At 40.7% G+C, this 19,185-nt stretch overlaps 1 protein-coding gene and 1 pseudogene across 1 annotated transcript in view; one reads left to right on the forward strand and one right to left on the reverse strand.

Moving 5' to 3' along the window:
- Positions 1-19,185, reverse strand: part of LOC128564610 (glycine N-acyltransferase-like protein 1) — a 198,623-nt gene that overhangs the window by 100,189 nt on the left and 79,249 nt on the right. The gene's annotated exons all lie outside the window — the stretch shown is intronic.
- On the forward strand, positions 3,608-4,748 carry LOC128564295 (glycine N-acyltransferase-like; annotated as a pseudogene).

Consider the following 19,185-nt stretch of genomic DNA (forward strand, 5'->3'; position numbering starts at 1 on the left):
ATTCCAACAATGTTAGTTACAAATGTCTGTTTATTAAACATGAGTACAGGTGTAATATGGACTGAGGATTGTTACTACCTACTGTGTCTCGGGGAGAGGGTGAAAGAAAGGGTTAGCAAGTTCCCGGTAAGCTGTGAGATACTCAGATTGTAATTTGCAGACCAGATTCAGAATAATCTTGTACTAATTTAGCGTCTACTACATGTCCATGTTCTGTGACCTGTGAGTCAGAAATGCCAGTGACAGCAAAAGGAAGTGCACACTCCTACTGGCTGGTGTCTAAATAGGGACACCCATTGAAATTCTTTCATTGCATGACCCAGCAGGCCAACACTAGGGAAACACTTTTCCATGATTCTTATGAAATATGCTGAATATGGCATATAGAAGTGGTTTTTAATAAGGCAAAGAATACTTCCAGACACTGTGTATAATAATGAAAAAGCACAGGCTTCTGAATTCTGCCTGGGAAGGACATTCATCGGGGTTATTTAAAATTCTAATATGAAATATCATTTTATCTAGGATGGTGCCTCCTTTACTGTCCTCTGTGGCTCCACCTTCAGGGCCACATCCTTCGCTTCCACAAATCACCCCGGTGTAATTGCTAAATTTCTTACCTTCAGTCACTTTTAAGCCATCAATGGGCCACTGAACTGAGACTGATCCTATAATCTTCATATTATTATCACACATTTGAGCTGGTCCACAGTGAGAGAGGATGAGTGGTTCTAGTCTTCTCTTAACCCTTAGTAATTCTCAAAATCTGAACTGGGGATTGAATTTCCCTTCCCACCGCCCTCTCTCTTCCTTCCTTCCTCTCCCACTTTCTCTTTTATGGTGGCTGCTGCAATAATCGAAAAGACTGTGTTCCTTGCATTTTATTTATACTTACTGTTCAACTGGGTCCAGATATCTGTAGATATTGTTGTGGGGAGACAAAACAAGACAGCAGACTCCAAATTTTATTTCTTATTATAACGGCATTGCAAGAGGGGAGAGGAGAAGAGCTCATTCAGGGGCCAGATTTGTGAGTTATCACAACCCATTAGCTGCACACATCAGAACGTCAGGCCCTCATGCAGAGGGTGTCAAAAAATATACACATTTTAAGAAAGGAAGAAACTGCATTAAATTTATAATACTCAAGTCATGTTTGATTTCTGTGATTACCAGAGGTGCTGTATATGACTTGTATTCATCTGTTATTATTGGTATATAGTGATTATTATAATTTTATAGTTTTTTCCTTTCTTAAAATGTGTATGCATTTTTTGGCTCCCTCTGTGTGTGACTACTAGCTAAGACCCCAACACCAGGACTTCCTTATGGTTGGTGAGGGAGGCAAGACACCATGTCACTAATATAAGAGACCTCATGACATACATATAGAGGAAAAGTCACTTCATGATACCAGGTATGAAGATACGATTTCATGACATTAATAAAACTAAGAGACTGCCTCCTACTTCCCCTAGCAGTAAGGAGAAGATGGAATTTGTATTCATAAATTACTTAACTTTAAAAAGGCTATTAAAATAATGTTGATAAGGCCAGGCGCGGTGGCTCACACCTGTAATCCTAGTACTTGGGAGGCTGAGGTGGTTGGATTGCCTGAGCTCACAGGTCCGAGACCAGCCTGAGCCAGAGCAAGACCCCAGTCTCTAAAAATAGCTGGTGGGTGCCTGTAGTCCCACCTACTTGGGAGGCTAAGGCAAGAGAATCGCTTGAGCCCAAGAGTTGGAGGTTGCTGTGAACTATGATGCCACGGCACTCTACCAAGGGTGACAAAGTCAGACTCTGTCTCAAAAACAAACAAACAAAAATGTTGATAATGTTCATTTGAAAAGAAGTCACAGTTTTTTCTCGTTCAATTTTACTGAATCGTTTTTTTTTCTCTAATTATGAATATATAGCCCAATCTCACCATAACGAATTTCATTTTCTCTATGCTATTCTCTGTAGATATACGGTCAACATCCATTTATTCTTCCGTATTACTGTCAGGCTATAAATACGGCTTTGTGGGGATGCTCTTGTCCACTCTTATGCAGGAAACACTAGAGGGGGAAAGACATAGGGAGGAAAGAAGAGAAGTGTCCTTCTTCTGTATGTTATAGGTTAGTAGATTTTCTAGTGCAAACCACAACCACTGGGGTTAGCTACATCCCCATGCATTCTCCAAAGAGTCATTAAACTTCTTTACTTAATCTGCTTGTGGATTCTGTTACTCCATTTACAAGGTATACATCTGATTGCATTTTAGACTCCTCAGATATATAAATGTCTATCTATATATTTATCATCATCATCATCTCTAAGCTTTTCTATCTGTAGACCTTGAGCTTGATGGGATCATAAGTTGTATACATTTAAATCAAAAGGCCTTGACAACTAAAGAAATCTTGTATTCTTCCTTAGGTTTATACAGTGTGAATATGAACTGCATATTTGTTAACATATTGATTCAACCTTAAATTTTCCAAATTTAATCATGGTATTATAGTTATTTAAAAGAATGTCCTATATTTAGAAGATACAGAATAAAACACTTAAGGGAAAAAGGTAGTAATTTGTATTTCTTCTAGAGGATTTAGCAAAAATATAAAAGTAATTATACATGTGATTATATAAAAAACAAATGTGTCCAAATGTAAGTAATTGAAAAATCTCAGTGGAGAGTGAACAAGCTCTCATTGTATAATTCTTGCAACTTTTCTGGAGGCCTGCAATCTTTTTCTAATGCGTATTTCTAGTAAGACAGTCATGATTTAATAAAGAAAAAATATTTTAAAAATACTTGTTACCATATATGTTGTTTCCAAGAGAACAAGGGTCTCCTGAGTAATGAATTATGAATAAAAGCACCTAAAATGAAAAAAAAAAAAGAAAGACATCTGTAATCAATAAAGAGTAAATGCAACCTACTATTCTAGCGGTGTCATTCATTCTTCCCTCCAGTCATATTTGTCCTTATTTAGAGTCTATATATGAAGATCTAAGAACCTTGTCAGATAAACAGCAGGAAAACTTAACATATTGCTATCCAGAATAGGGTTCTATATAAATTTTAGGACTCCAGCTGGTTTCCCTGCCACAGCCTCACTCAGATGCCTGAATGATGGTTCTGACCGTCAGTGGTGCCAACTGGTGACTGTGGTGACTGTGTTGAAAGCAGGAGAGGAGCACGTGTTTTCAGCAGGCTGAACTAGGGGAAGCCCCAAAGTGTATGCACTTTTAAGCCTCTCCTCATGTTAAATTTGTTCTTTCCTCAGGTGAAAGCAAGTCAAATAGCCCAAGGTCAGATGCAGTGATGCCGGACAAACAGTTGGCAAGAGCTATGGACAAATCATGGGTCATTAATTCAACAATCTACAACACTGAGAAAAAAAGTCCATAGATATTGGCTACCAATTTTTAAAATCTTATCTGCTTTCATTATGAAACCTACATATTTATACAGCCCAGGAAACTTATTTCCAGTGTCAGTATTGCCACTAAAGACATGACCATGACTGAATTCATCTCTGACCATGTTTTCATTAAAGTAAAACAAACAAACCAAAAACATTTTAATAAAAATCTTACTATGTTACCAGGTCACGCAATGGCAACACCAAGCCCAGAACCAAAGGTTTAGGACTCGAAGTTACAGACACATCCTATTGCACTCCAGTAGGGGGAGCTGCTCCTATGAATGTGTCTCAACCATCTGGGTTCATAGCCCAGCCTGAACGAAGTGATAGAACATCTTGCAGCCACTAAATCTTTCAAAGTCAAATAAACACAACGCATTCTGTATATAGCACCTGAGACAGCCAAGAAACTGGCTCCCTCCCTGATAGATACACAGAATTTGCCACCCAGTGATGGCAAGCCCAAGCCCATGTCAGTTGCATAAAAGTCACTCTACACCACTCACTCCTCCCACAACTGAAGTAGCCCCCAGCTTCTCTGTCTTCTGGCACCTGGGCTTTTCTACAGTCAGTGTTCTGCAAAGTAATAGGGTCAACCTTTTGCAATGTAACTGACACCATGTTCTTTCCATGCTTGAAAGATTCCATCATTTCCCTTCTCATCTGGAATAAATCAGCTCTTTGGCTATCACTTGGACCTTTCCTGCCCTTTCTGCTCACTTCCCCCAACAACACTAGCCTTCACCCCGTTCATCCATCATCACAACCTTGTCCTTAATCCAAGGCTTTGCATTTGCTATTTGCACTGTCCACTCTCTCTCAAGGCAATAGAGGGACAGTAGAGGTATATAAACCTTCGTACTTACAGATGTTGTTTTCTTTTTGGACTCTCCATAGCAACCAAGAGATGTTTAAACTCTCATCCATGCATGTTACACATGCAGCCTTAGTGAATAAGTTGTGGTCTTTTGGAGGCAATGAGAGAAGCCAGAAATTCATTGAGCACTGTATCCAGGCCTTCCCCAGCACTTGTCTTCTGAGGCCCGAATGGACTCCTGTGTCCTGGAACCTAATAGACCAGACTGGAGAGATGCAGATGGCAGGCACCATGCCAGAGTACTGGCTCCATGGCCTTGTCTCCTATGTTGTCTATTCCCAGGAAAAGACAACAGACAGACTCGGCTTCTCATCTATTCTCATGTAGACAATAACAACAAAGCTATGCAAAAAATGGGTCACAATCTGCATCATATCCCCATCCCTGGAGGTTGGAACCAGTGGAACTGTGTGCCTCTGTGAACACAGCCTGAAAATGCAACTGTGTCGTGTGGATCTGGGCGTATAACTGGAGGAGTGGATGGTGGATGAAAGTAAGAATTGCTATCAACAGGAAAGAAGTGGGCACTATGTGAACTCTTTTGAAGCACTGTGATGGTCAACAGCATTGCAGAATCCCTGCACCATACGGTTTTCAGTGAGCAGCAAGGCCACACTTCCAGCATTTCTGTGACATCCCTTACTCAGCTACAGAATGCCCCCAATTTCTTCTCCTGGAATACCTAGTGCATGGGCTGGGGGATCCTTGCCAATTTGGGGTGGGACTTGGGAAGGAATGGGTAATATTTTCTGCGCACTATTCTTTATTCTTTTTTCTTGGCCTTTCCCTTACTCATAAACAGGTGGTCTTTCTTCACGAGGGCTTCAGAAAGTATCCTCTCCTATGATTGCTTACTTAATAGGTACATTAACTGTATCGTAGCAAACATATTTGAGATATACAGGTTAAACACATAGAGCAGGGAGCATTATTAGGGCAAAGATCAACTCACACTGCTCTGTCCTCTTCCAGATCTCAGTCCAGAAAAGGTAATACAACATGGCTTTTGTGGCTGAGCTTCCAAAACTACAACAAATACCATAACCCACCCCCCCGCATTGAGATTTTGGTGTTTAATTCCACACAATTTTGAATGTGTTTGTTTAAGCTAAGTGGTTCATGATGGGAAGAATATAGGCTGAGCATAGGAAAGGGGGAAAGTGAGGCACACCCAGACTCTGAGAAGTGGGTATTTCCTGAGAAGAGACAAGTTAAGGGTAGGGGAGGGTGGCATGAGTAACTGCTGTCCCACCTGACTTCAGCATATCACAAGTCTTAGTTTGTTCCTGCAGCCATAACTAAATACTTGCGTTGTTTAATTCATAAAGAACAGAAATTTATTTCTTGAAGCTGGAAGTTCAAGATCAAGGTGCCAGGAGGTTTGTGGTGTCTGCTTAGGGCCCAGTCTCTGAGTCCTAATGACACTTTGTCACTGTGTCCTCGGGAAGGGATGCACACAGTGTGCTCACCTGGCACAAGGGCAAAAATGCACAAGAGCCAATCCAGCGTTACTGGTTCCCTGGTCCTTATACAAGGCATCAGTCCAGCCATACAGGTGGAGTCCTTGTGGACTAAGTATCACCTACAGGGCCTACCACTTAATACTGTTGCATTGTGGATTAAGTTTTGATATGAATTGGGGATGGTGACAAGAGTTCAAATCATGTTATTATTTCAGGACGTCTGGACTGTATGAAGTTCAGATAATTGTCTATGGAATGTTGGTTGTTTGGGGGAAATAGCAGGAGAAAAATGCTTCCAGGTTGGAATAGGTTAGCTAGAACAGTTTCGTGTCCTAACACTTTATGAGAAAAGAACTCATCTGGGTAGATACCTAGTAATGGTATTGCAGGATTAAACAATAAGTCAACTTTTATTTCCTTGAGACTTCTCCATACTTCTTTCCAAAAAGGCTGTATTAGTTTGCAGTCACACCAGCAGCGTAGAAGTGTTCCTTTCTCTCCACATCCACAACAACATCTGAAGTTTGGGGATTTTGTGATGTGGGCAAATCTTACTGAAGTTAGGTGATATCTCTAAGTGGTTTTGATTTGCCATTACTAGGTATCTACCCAGATGAACAAAAATCATTTTACAGCAAAGACATTTGCACCGGAATGTTTATTGCAACGCAATTCACAATAGCCAAGTCATGGAAGTAGCCTAAACGCCCATCAACCCATGAATAGATAAACAAATTTTGGTGTATGTATACCATGGAATACTATGCAGCCATAAAAAGAGGGAGACTTTACATCTTTTATGTTTACCCAGATGGAGCTGGAACAAATTCTTCTTAGTGAAGTATGTCAAGAATGGAAAAAAAGTATCCAATGTACTCAATAATATTAGGAAACCAATATATAAATACTTACACATTCATACTAATGATAAAACACAAAGATAGTCCAGAAAGACAGAGGAGAGAGAGGAGGGAGAAGGTAGTGGAGGGCAGAGGGTGAGTGGAGGGACGGTATTTGGTGGTATCTCACCTCTTATACATAATGCAAGGGTACATTTCAAAACAACTAAGAGTATGTTATGTCTTACCACAAAAATAAGTATGTCGTGATGGTTGTGTTAATTATTTTGATTTAAGCATTTTACATGGTATATCAAATCATCACATTGTACCTCATAATTGTATACAGTTATGATTTAATGAAAATTACGTACAAAAAAAGAAAAAAGAGAGAGAGAATAAGAACTCACCACCAGCACCAGGCATCGAAGCAGGCTCTGGAATGAAAATAATACCTGAATTGTAAACCTGCTCCTTTCTGTTGCACCTAACTCAGAATTAGGCTCCAGAATTAAGGAAAAAGCCTCTCTCTCTTTCAAAAACAATGCCTGAAGTTTTATTTCCAGGATTTATCAATCTCACCAGCATGACACTGTGGACTGGATCATTTTTTGCAGCAGGAGCTAACCTGTGCATTGAAGAATGTTACAATGCCCCCTTGTCTCATAGTTCACAGCAATCTCAAACTCCTTGGGCTCAAGTCATCTTCTTGCCTCAGCCTCCTCAGTAGCTGGGACTACAGATGCCCCCCACAATGCCTGTCTAGTTTTAGTGATGGGGTCTACATTTTGCTCAGACTGGTCTCAAACTCCTGAGCTCAGGCAATCCACCTGCCTCAGTCTCCCAGAGCACTAGGATTACAGGCATGAGCCACTGGGACTGCCTTTCTATTTTCTAAATGTATTTTTCTTGAGGAATATTCTCATGTCTGAAAATGGCAAAAGTAAGGAGGTTTACATTCTCATATGACTTGATTTCAATTTCCAGAGTGCTCTTTCTCCCTGCTGCAAGCACAAAAATAGATGTGCCCAGTTCTCTACAATATTAATTTATTGCTTGTTGCACATCAGACACTGTTCTATGCACTGGAACACATCAGTGACAAAAAATATATATATATATATATATATGTGTAGGTTTTGCTATCCATGGTCATTTAGAAATTTACTATCATAGTATAATCTTTAAGATTGTGTGGTATAATAGTGTGGTGGAAAATGCCAGGTCTGCCTCTTAAAAGCTGCACATATGGGGGCAAGGCATTACCTCTCCATATTCTAGTGTTCTTCAGCTGTGAAATGGTATCCATCATATAGGACTGCCATGAGGATAAAGAATGTAAGGATTCAATAAACATTGGACATTATGTTTATAATGTGGAAGGCACAATGATTGCTAGTGTGAGTGAGGTAGGAAATGCTTACTAGGCTGGACACAAGTAATATTGATTTGAGAATATGGATTAAAAATCAGGTCTAATATGGTTTGCTACCAATACCTGGGATTCCAAACTCTGCTTTCACCACTTGCTCATAAAACCTGGTGGTTGAAGAACACCAGAGATGTTTTATTAATAAATGAAAGTATACCTTCAGCTACTGAGTGTGTGCAGTACTGAATGCAAACACTTACCCCACATCAACATTAACCTGGGTTTTTGGAATCTGACCTGCAGGGTCTTTTATTTAGAATGAATCCTCCACAGCCTCACATGGGGGCATGTCATCCATCTGTACTGCTCAGCAGCAACACAGATTCCCCCTCCTTATCTGGAGCCTCCTTCACATCACCTTGGGCAAGTCATGTCTACAACCTGGCTTTCACCAAAGGCCTTTTAGAAATAAGCTGGGTACTTCTACACATTGAAATTTCCTTTTACATGTTCTACTTCTTTTAACTGCCTTTGTCAAGAATAGGAAAGGTCACATTTGTTATGTTTTAGCTAGATATACTATCCAGCTAATTTAATACCCCCTCAAATAACCTTGCCTGGGAAAAACAAAACAAACAGCAGATTTGGCATGAAAGATGTTGGCATTTGAAACACCTGCATTGTAGAAAGGAACAGGGTTCTGTCAATCACCAGGTGGAGACTGGGAGTCCAGAGACTCCTTTCTTAAATTATCAAAATAACAGGCTGTCCTGTGGGAGTGTGGGGTGGTTTATTTGCTGGTATTTCTCCACAGCTGAAACTTCAACCCAGAGTAATTGTTTCACTAGGGTCAGAAAGACATCAGCTGAAAACAAGACAGAACCACTTAGCCCCACCACACCAAACAGGTCCCCAGGTTCTCAGGCCATAGCACTGTATGGGTCCTCAACAAAGCACCAGGGGAAAAATCAAATGGTGTAAAACAATCATGGGGCAAAATCAGCGGGAAAACTCTGGTAACATCAATAACCAGAATAGATCAACCCCTCCAAGGAAAGATATGGCAGATGTAACTGAAGATCCCATTCATAAACAGCTGGCCAAGATGTCAGAAATCGAATTCAGAATTTGGATTGCAAACAAGATTAATAGAATGTAGAAAAATTTGGAATTAGAACTTCAAGGAGCAATTCAAAAGTCAGAATTAGAAATTCAAGGAGAAGTTCAAAAATTGTCTCAAGAATTTAACGAATTTAAAGATAAAACCACCAAAGATTTTGATGCACTGAAGCAAGAATTTGCAGCCCTCAAAGATCTGAAAAATACAGTAGAATCCCTCAGTAACAGAGTGGAGCAAGCAGAAGAAAGGATTTCGGCCACTGAAGATAAAGCTTTTCAATGCTCCCAAACTCTCAAAGAGGAAGAGAAATGGAGAGCAAAAACAGATCATTCTCTCAGAGAGCTCTGGGATAATTCGAAGAAGGGTAATATCCACCTCATTGGACTCCCTGAAACTGATGAAGTGGCCTCGCAAGGCACAGAGGCCCTTCTCCATGAAATTATGGGAGAGAATTTTCCAGACATGCCAAGAGATTCTGAAATTCAGATAGCAGACAGTTTCAGAACCCCAGCATGACTCAATCCGAATAAGACACCTCCCAGGCATATCATAATTAACTTCACTAAAGTTAATATGAAGGAGAAAATTCTGAAAACAGCCAGAGGTAAGAAATCCATTACCTACAAAGGGAAGAATATTAGAATGACTGCAGATCTCTCTGCTGAAACTTTTCACGCCAGCAGAGGGTGGTCATTGACTTTTAATCTCCTAAGGCAAAATAACTTATAAATAAATTATACATCATGACCAAGTCGGTTTTATCCCAGGGTCTCAAGGCTGGTTCAATATATGTACATCTATAAGTATAATTCAGCACATAAACAAATTAAAAAACAAACATCATATGATTCTCTCAATTGATGCAGAAAAGCTTTTGATAATATCCACCATCCCTTCATGATCAGAACACTTAAGAAAATTGGTATAGAAGGGACATTTCTTAAACTGATAGAGGCCATTTACAGCAAACCCACAGCCAATATCATATTGAATGGAGTTAAACTGAAATCATTTCCACTCAGATCAGGAACCAGACAAGGTTGCCCATTGTCTCCACTGCTCTTTAACATTGTAATGAAAGTTTAGCCTTTACAATTAGGGAAGAAAAGATGATCAAGGGTATCCATATAGGGTCAGAAGACATCAAACTTTCGCTCTTTGCAGATTATATGCTTGTATATCTGGAAAACACCAGGGATTCTACTACAAAACTCTTAGAAATGATCAAGGAATACAACAGCATCTCGGGTTACAAAATCAGCACTCATAAATCAGTAGCCTTTATATATACTAACAATAGTGAAGCTGAAAAAACAGTTAAGGAGTCTATTCCATTCACAGTAGTGCCAAAGAAGATGAAATATTTGGGAGATTATCTAACAAAGGACGTGAAAGATCTCTATAAAGAGAACTATGAAACTCTAAGAAAAGAAATAGCTGAAAATGTTAACAAATGGAAAAAAATACCATGTGCATGACTGGGAAGAATCAACATTGTTAAAATGTCCATACTACCCAAAGCAATATACAATTTTAATGCAATCCCTATTAAAGCTCCACTGTCATACTCTAAAGATTTAAAAAAAAAAAATAACACTTCGTTTTATATGGAATCAGAAAAAAACCTCAAATAGCCAAGACATTACTCAGAAATAAAAACAAAGCAGGAGGAATCATGCTACCAGACCTCAGACTATACTACAAATTGATAGTGATCAAAACAGCATGGTACTGGCACAAAAACAGAGAAGTAGATATCTGGAACAGAATAGAGAACCAAGAGATGAATCCAGCTACTTACTGTTATTTTATCTTTGACAAGCCAATTAAAAACATTCAGTGGGGAAAAGATTTCCTATTTAACAAATGGTGCTGGGTGAACTGGCTGGCAACCTGTAGAAGACTGAAACTGGACCCACACCTTTCACCATTAACTAAGATAGACTCTCACTGGATTAAAGATTTAAACTTAAGACATGAAACTATAAAAATACTAGAAGAGAGTGCAGGGGAAACCCTTGAGGAAATCGGTCTCGGCAATGTATTTTATGAGTAGGACCCCCCGGGCAATTGAAGCAGCTTTAAAAATACACTACTGGGACCTGATCAAACTAAAAAGCTTCTGCACAGCCAAAAACACAGTAAGTAAAGCAAGCAAACAGCCCTCAGAATGGGAGAAGATATTTGCAGGTTATGTCTCCAACAAAGGTTTAATAACCAGAATCCACAGAGAACTCAGATGTATAAGCAAGAAAAGAACAAGTGATCCCATCGCTGTCTGGGCAAGGGACTTGAAGAGAAACTTCTCTGAAGAAGACAGGCACATGGCCTACAGACATATGAAAAAATGCTAATCATCTTTAATCATCAGAGAAATGAAAATCAAAACTACTTTGAGATATCATCTAACTCTAGTAAGATTAGCCCATATCACAAAATCCCAAGACCAGAGATATTGGTGTGGATGTGGAGAAAAGGGAACACTTCTATACTGCTGGTGGGAATGCAAATTAATACATCCCTTTTGGAAAAATGTTTGGAGAACACTTAGAGATCTAAAAATAAACCTGCCATTCAATCCTATAATTTCTCTACTAGGTATATACCCAGAAGACTGAAAACCACATTATCTCAAAGGTATTTGTACCAGAATGTTTATTGTAGACCAATCACAATTGCTCAGTCATGGAAAAAGCCCAAGTGCTCATCAATCCACGAATGGATTAATAAATTGTTGTATACGTGCACCATGGGATGTTATGCAGCCTTAAAGAAAGATGGAGACTTTACCTCTTTCATGTTTACATGGATGGAGCTGGAACATATTCTTCTTAGTAAAGTATCTAAAGAATGGAAGAAAATGTATCCAATGTATCTGTATATATTGGGCATTACAATTTTAATACACTTTTTTTTCTTCTTTAAAATGTGCATGCATTTCTTGGGTACCCTCTGTATATAAAACAGTACATAGTCATCACTTTGTATTTAAATAAAAATATGTGTATTCAATGTGTCACATTCCTATAAACCAAGTAGCTTTCTACCAGGAGGTATTTGATATTCCAGGGGATATTTGTCAATATCTTGAAATGTTTTGGTTCTCAGAATTAGTAGAAGGTAAGAGTGAGAAGGAGAGAAGTTGCTACTGGTAGAAGCCATAGATACTGCTGAACATCCAATCATGCACAGGATGTGGAAAGTAGGTAAGCTGGTCTCTCTGCAGGTGCTCTGCCTCCATCCAGGGCAAAGCTCCAGACCCATCAACCCTGTGGGCTCATCAAGACCGCTGACAAAATGAGCCCAGAGGCACCCAGACAGGGCAAAGTTGCTAAAAGTATCCCTGTGTGAAAAATCAGTAGGCAGGAGGGCTGACACCATTGAACATGGCAGGGGGTGGGGAGGTTGTGGTGGTTGGGGAGAGGGTTGGTGGGGGGAATTGGTGGTGGGGGGGGTTACATTAGGGAGGCTGGCTTGCTCACCCTGGGGAATGAAACTTGTTTTCCCCTCCCCCTTTCTACCCAGCCCATTCCACTTTACCCAGTCTTCCTGCAGGATTGGGACTCTTTCAATCCCATTTTGACACCTTTACATTTTGTACATATCCTCTGTCTTAGAGATCAATTAAAGGTTTCTGAGAAGTCAGAAAGCTGCTACACTGTCTCAGTCTGCCACATGGGATTATAGGAAGGTAGGCCCCTCTCTAGGCTTCCAGACTTCCTGCATTAAATTAGTGTAACATCTCATTATTTCCCTCAACGTTGTCTCCCCTGTTGACTCCAAACCCAGGTAAAGGCCCACAGTGAACACTGACAACAGAATAGCACCTCAGAGCAAAAAATGCTACAAAGCAAGAAATATCCGTAGTGCAAAGATTGAGGCCATTGTTCCTGCAGAGCAGGTCTAGACCAACCCCAGAGCAGAATTAAATTTGCCACCCTGAGAGGATGAACCCAATTCCCTGCCACATTCCCCACCTGATACTAATGTGGCCTTGGGCTATGAATAAACATCTGTGGCAGTTAGGCAGTAGCAGCATGGGGCTTGGGTGACCTCTGGAACCACCCTGGTCTGGGAGGTCATCTACTCTGGATGTGATGCCAGTGCCGTTCCAACTACAAGGTCCTTCTGCTTACAGGAGAAAGAGAGTTGCAGAATAACTCGTCTGAGGGTATCCTGTAGTACTGAAATGGCTACAGTGATCACAGCTTTACATTCAGTCCTCTCTGGATTCATGGAAGGTCCTCCTAAGAAGGCAAAGAATAAATAAGGTCAGATTGTAAAGGCTGGAACAAAAACCTAACTCTTCAATGTCCAAACAGCTATAATATTTAAGCACCAAAAACAGGGAAAATATGACCTCCCCTAAAGAATAAAATAAGGTGCCAGTGACCAGCTCTGTAGTGATAAAGATATGTGACCTTAGGTAAAGAATTTGAAATAGCTGGTTTAAGGAAGCTCAATGAACTCCAGAAGAAAAAAAGAGAGATAGAGAAGCATTTGGGAGATTTACAAGAGAGGCTTAACAAATTTTTGAAATAACTTATAAACAGTGAAGGAAAAGTCCTGGAGCTTAAAAATACACTTGAAAAATGGAAAAGTGCATCAGAGCTTATGAAAACAAAGTTATCCAAGAGAAGAAAGAAATAGTGAGGTAAAATGGAGACTGTTTAAAAATACACAGTCAATGCAGTAAATGTGAAAGAATGAAAAACAATGAAAACTACTCAAAAGATGTAAAAGACAGCCTCAAAGGGCAAATCCTAGTTACTGAACTTAAAGAGAGAGTAGAGAAAGATATACAGGGAGAAAGTGCATTTAAAAGGGAAAAGGGGATGGCACCTGTGGCTCAGTCGGTAAGGCACCGGCCCCATACACTGAGGGTGGCAGGTTCAAACCCAGCCCCGGCTGAACTGCAACCAAAAAATAGCTGGGCGTTGTGGCGGGTGCCTGTAGTCCCAGCTACTCGGGAGGCTGAGGCAAGAGAATCGCTTAAGCCCAAGAGTTGGAGGTTGCTGTGAGCTGTGTGATGCCATGGCACTCTACCGAGGGCCATAAAGTGAGACTCTGTCTCTACAAAAAAAAAAGGGGAGGGGAAAGGGAGTGGACGGGAGGGGGGAGGTTGGGCGGAGGGAGGGTAATTGGTGGGATCACACCTATGTGCATCTTAAAAGAGTACATGTGAAACATACTAAATGTAGAATATAAATGTCTTAACACAATAACTAAGAAAATGCCAGGAAGGCTATGCTAACCAGTGTGATGAAAATTTGTCAAATGGTATATAAAACCAGTGTATGGTGAAAAATAATAAAAAATAAATAAATAAAAGAATAGTAACATCTAACTTACCAAGCCTAGAGAAAAATATCAATATTCAGGGACAAGAAAGTCAAAAGTCATCAAGCACGTTCAATCCGAATCGAACTATCTTAAGGCATATAATAATCAGACTCTCAAAATTCTAGAGCAAAGAGAGGATCATAAAAGCATTCAGAGAAAATGAGCAAGGGGCTTTGATATATCGAGCAGCTGTCTTCTCAGTACAGATCTCACAGGACAGAAGGGAGTGAGACAACCTATTAAAAGTGCTGAAGAAAATAAAACTTCCAGTTGATAATATTTTGCCCAACAAAACTATCTTTAAAACATGATGGAGAAAGGAAGACACTACCAGACACACACACTTAAGGAATTGATCACCATTAGACCTATTTTCCAAGAAATGAAAGAGATTTCTTCAATCCAAAAGAAAAGGACTCTGAGGTGCATCCAGAAATCATCTGAAGGAATAAAACTCACTGATAAAAATAAATACACAGACAAATTTATAATACTCTACTACTATAATTGTGTACTTTTAGCATGATGACTAAATGACAAATTTATCAAAAACAATAATTACAACAATTATTGACATATAGCCACCAAAAAAGATAGAAGTTGAGGCAACAAAAAGAATGTGGGGGATAAAGTATAGAATGTCTTACTTTCTTTGTATTTATTTTCTTTTTTTTTCTGTGTGATAAATTTAAATTGGCATCAGTTTAAAATAACATAAAATAACCATAAGGCTTTTTTTTTTTTTTATTTTGGCCGGGGCTAGGTTTGAACCCGCCACCTCCGGCATATGGGATGGGCGCCTTACTCCTTGAGCCACAGGCGCCGCCCACCATAAGGCATTTTAAAATTATACTATATATATATATGTGTATATATATAGTGTATATATAGTGTATGTATAGTGTATATATAGTGTGTTATATATATAATATATATATAATTATATATAGTGTATGTATAGTGTATATATAGTGTATTATATATATATAATTTCAGATTAATTAGGAGGGTTTAGATGATTAGGGTACATTGTGTTTGTTAGGTAAAGTCTAAGTTGTATTCAGCCCTTCACACAGGAGATGTTTCACCCAGGAGGTGTTTCACTCAGGAGGTATGCCATGTACCCTGACATTGGGCCCATTAAGTGAGAGCTTGCGCAGCCCCTTCTCTGTTCCCACTACCCTTCCATCCTCTCCTTCACCCCACTTGGACTAAATTATGTTTTTCTCTCCTGTGGGTGTGCACTTGCTCATCTACTGGTTTCATATTAGTATTGATTGTACTGGATACTTGTTTTTCCATTCCTGTGATACTTTACTAAGGAGAATGTTCTTCAACTCTCCATCTAGGCTAATCCAAAACATGTAAAATCAGAACAATAATTTATCATGACCAAGTGGGCTCCATCCCAGTGACACAAGGAAGCTTCAACATACACACCAATTTAATCCACCACATGGCTATCCAAACAAAGACCATATGACCCTTTTAATAGACACAGAAAAAGCATTTGACAAAATTCAGCACAATTTTATGATAAGAACATTTAGCACAATAGACATAGATAGGAATCACCTCAAAATTATAAAGGCCATATATGACAAACCTACAGCCCAACATCATATTGAATGGGGAAAAACTGAAAGTATTCCTGCTTAGAACCAGAACCAGGGCAATTTATAGAAGATGGCCAACTGGTAGCAACCCTTGTCAGAGGCTCCTGAGCAAAGGAAGAAAAACTGGATGGAATCACACTCTCTGAAGCCAAAGATGGACAGCTGAGCCAAGAACAAGTTCAGCAAGCTTTAACTCCAAGGAAAAGCATTGTAGAAAACAAATTACAGGTAAAAAAGCCTACTGACTAGAGGACAAGAGATCCCTCCCCCAAGCAGGAGGCCTACCACAGGCTATCTGCAAATGAGCAGGGAACAAAAGACCTCTCAATTTGCCTCCCTGTAGAGGAGGTTCTGCTAAACTCCAGGTCTCTTTCTCCAGGGAGGTCCCACTTATGAACCTAGACACCACCCCACTAGGCATAAAATTGAATGGATATTTTCCCCCACAAGTCCACTCTATCCCCCTCACTTGGTGGTCTGGGGTTCTGCCCCCTGCGGAGCATAGAGTGTTTGGTCTTGTCCTGAGAGACCTGGGCATATTGGGGACCACCAACCACCAGGATGGAATCTGTGACTAACAGGGAAGAAAGAGGATAGAGGAAGAAAGGGACACTGGGCAGGAGAAGGAGCAGTCCCCTGGATATGACTATGCGCCAGTGATAGTGTTGACCCTCGGTTTGAGCTGTGTCTGGCAGGACGGGGTGCAGAACCCCTGGCTCTGACAGCACCCACAGTGGGAGAGTCATTGCCCAGTGTGGACTGAGTTTGGTAGATAGGGCTGGTTCCCAGCCCCTGCTGGGCCTGCGAGCAGAGGCTTCATAGGCATAGAATGTGACCTGAGAGCAAGAGCAGGGTCTCCTGATTCCAACAGAACCCTCAAGCAGTGGCTTACTGGGTGTGAACCAGGACCTGAGGGCTAGGGCATGCTCAATGCCTCCAGTGGGGCTGGTGAGCTGAGGTTTACCAGGTGAGGACTGAGACCTGTGGTTGGAGTGTGATGCCCTGACTCTAACAGAGCCTGTGAATAGAAGCTTGCCAGGCAGTGGACTCAGACTGGCAGGCAGGGGGTGGTCCCCTGTCTCCAAATGGTCTGGCAAGAAGAGGCTAGCTATGTGTGGACTGAGACCTGAGAGTGGGACCGGTGCCCTGACTCCAACAGAGCCTACAAACAGAGGCTTGTCAGGCAGTGGACTAAGACTGGCAGGTGGGGGTGTGGTCCCCTGACTCCACCTGGTCTGGAAAGCAGAGGCTTGCTGTGTGTGGACAGAGACCAGAGGGTGGGGCCCGGTGTCCTGACTTTAACAGAGCCTGTAAACAGAGGCTTGCCAGGTAGTGGACTGAGACTGGCAAGGGGGCGCGGGAGGGGGGAGGGGCGTGGTCCCCTGACTCCAACTGGTCTGGCAAGCAGAGGCTAGCTCTGTGTGGATTGAGCCTGGTGGGCAGGGGCATTGCCCCTTGCTCTACTGGGCCTGGGAGCAGAGAAGCAGACAAGAGTGTGGATTGAGTCTGGTGGGTGGAGTGTAGATTCATGGTTCCAATTGTGCTTTGAATCCCTTTGTTTGAATTATCCTTGAATCCCTCTCTGTAGGACAGGGTTTGCATTGCCTGAGACAATTTGGTTGGAACTCGTGTCTGGGCCTGTCCACTCAGGGACATTCTGAGGTTGACCTTTGAAATTCTGTAGTGGAAAGGAACTGAAGGGGGGTGGCTAGGCACCACAGCCATTTGTATCTCTTCACAGTTGAGATTTAAATATAATAATATGGTTTCTTAGGATAGGATAGAGGTTGGCTGATAGCAAACAGAGCTAGCCTACACATTCTCACTAAGTAAGTCCTCAGAGTCTCCAGCCAAAACTCTGAAAAGGGCCTTTGTAAGGTTGTAGGAGATAAGCCACAATTACAAAGTCTAGACTTTAGTAAGGGGCTATCTCTATTACCTGGAAACCCCAATTCAATCTCACCCTACCAGTTCTAACAACCAAACAGTCAAAAATAAACATGGTGTGGACCTAACAGAAGAACTCTGGCAACATGAATATCCAGAGTAGATCAACCTCCCAAGAAATGACAATGGAGATACAACTGAAGATGCTGTCCATAGACAAATGGCAGTTATGTCAGAAACTGAATTCAGAATATAGATCACAAATAAGATAAAAATAATGGAAGAAAAGATAGAAATTGAATTCCCAAGAGTAGCTCTAAAGTTGTCTTTAGAAATTAATTAAGAAATTAATGAATTCAAAGCCCCAGTCACCAAAGATGTGGACATAATGAGAAAAGAGATAGCAGAGTTCATGGAAATGAAATTGTTAGATGAGGAGCTCAATAATACATTAGAATCCCTCAGTAATAGAGTTGACCAGGCAGAAGAAGGGATCTCTGAAACTTAGGACAAAGCCTTCGAACACTCCTAAACAATCAAAGAGGCAGACAAATGGAGAGCAAAAACTGATCATTCCCTAAAAGAGTTGTGGGATCACTCCAAAAGTTCAAACATTCATCTTATAGGAATTCCCAAAGGAGAAGAGGATGGTCCTAAAGGTTCAGATGCTCTACTCTAAGAGATTTTAGTGGGGAATTTCCCAAGCATTGCAAGAGATACAGAACTTCAGATGGCCGACAGTTTCAGAACCCCAGCAAGACTCAATCCAAATAAAGCATCTCCTACACACATTGTGATTAACTTTGCCAAAGTTAAGATGAAGGTGAAAATTCTGCAAGCAGCCAGACATAAAAAAAAGCATCACCTACAAAGGAAGAAATATCAGAATGACTGCAGATCTCTCAGCCAACACATTTCAAGCCAGAAGAAGATGGTTAATACATTAACCTTCAGTCTCCTAAAACAAAACAACTTCCAGCCCAGGATCCTCTATCCAGCTAAACTGAGTTTCATTTGTGATGGAGAAATCAAATACTTTAATGACAGAGACATGTTGAAGAAATTTGCCATAACTCAACCAGCTCTCCAGAATATTAAAGACCCATCATCCACGATGACCAGTGCAATGATCTACCTCCAAAGTAAATTCACCCAGAAATTTTTGAACAAAACTCAACTTCCACAGTGGTGAAAGGATTAAAATTGTCCACTGGACATCCAAAAATCATGACACCCAAAATACAACCAGGCT

This window comes from Nycticebus coucang, chromosome 14 (assembly GCF_027406575.1).
Source record: "Nycticebus coucang isolate mNycCou1 chromosome 14, mNycCou1.pri, whole genome shotgun sequence".
In the NCBI taxonomy this organism is placed as follows: domain Eukaryota; kingdom Metazoa; phylum Chordata; class Mammalia; order Primates; family Lorisidae; genus Nycticebus; species Nycticebus coucang.